Below are 346 nucleotides of genomic sequence, written 5' to 3'. Positions count from 1 at the left end.
TAAAATAACATTAAATGTGAATAAAAGATACAGAGAGAAATGAGATGAAGCGAGTAAGGGAGATCATAGGAGAAGGAGAGCGACACTACGAGACAGGGTACAAGGCGACAGAGGTACGAACACCAGGCCCCAACTTTTGCCGCCTCCGAGATTCACGGAGGAGCCAATTTCTTCTCCTTGGACTCGACAACTCCTCAGCCGAGACGACCTTCCGTCTTGGTCGCTTTTTCTTCTTTTCTTTTTCTTTTTATACATTACCCCCCCCCCCCAAGAATGTCGGTAGGTTGAGACCTTTGGACTTTATTCATGTTTTTTTTTTTTGTTCTCTTGTCTGCATGTTTGTCGG

Source organism: Penaeus monodon, chromosome 19 (genome assembly GCF_015228065.2).
Source record: "Penaeus monodon isolate SGIC_2016 chromosome 19, NSTDA_Pmon_1, whole genome shotgun sequence".
Lineage (NCBI taxonomy): Eukaryota > Metazoa > Arthropoda > Malacostraca > Decapoda > Penaeidae > Penaeus > Penaeus monodon.
Note: the sequence above shows the minus strand (reverse complement) of the source record.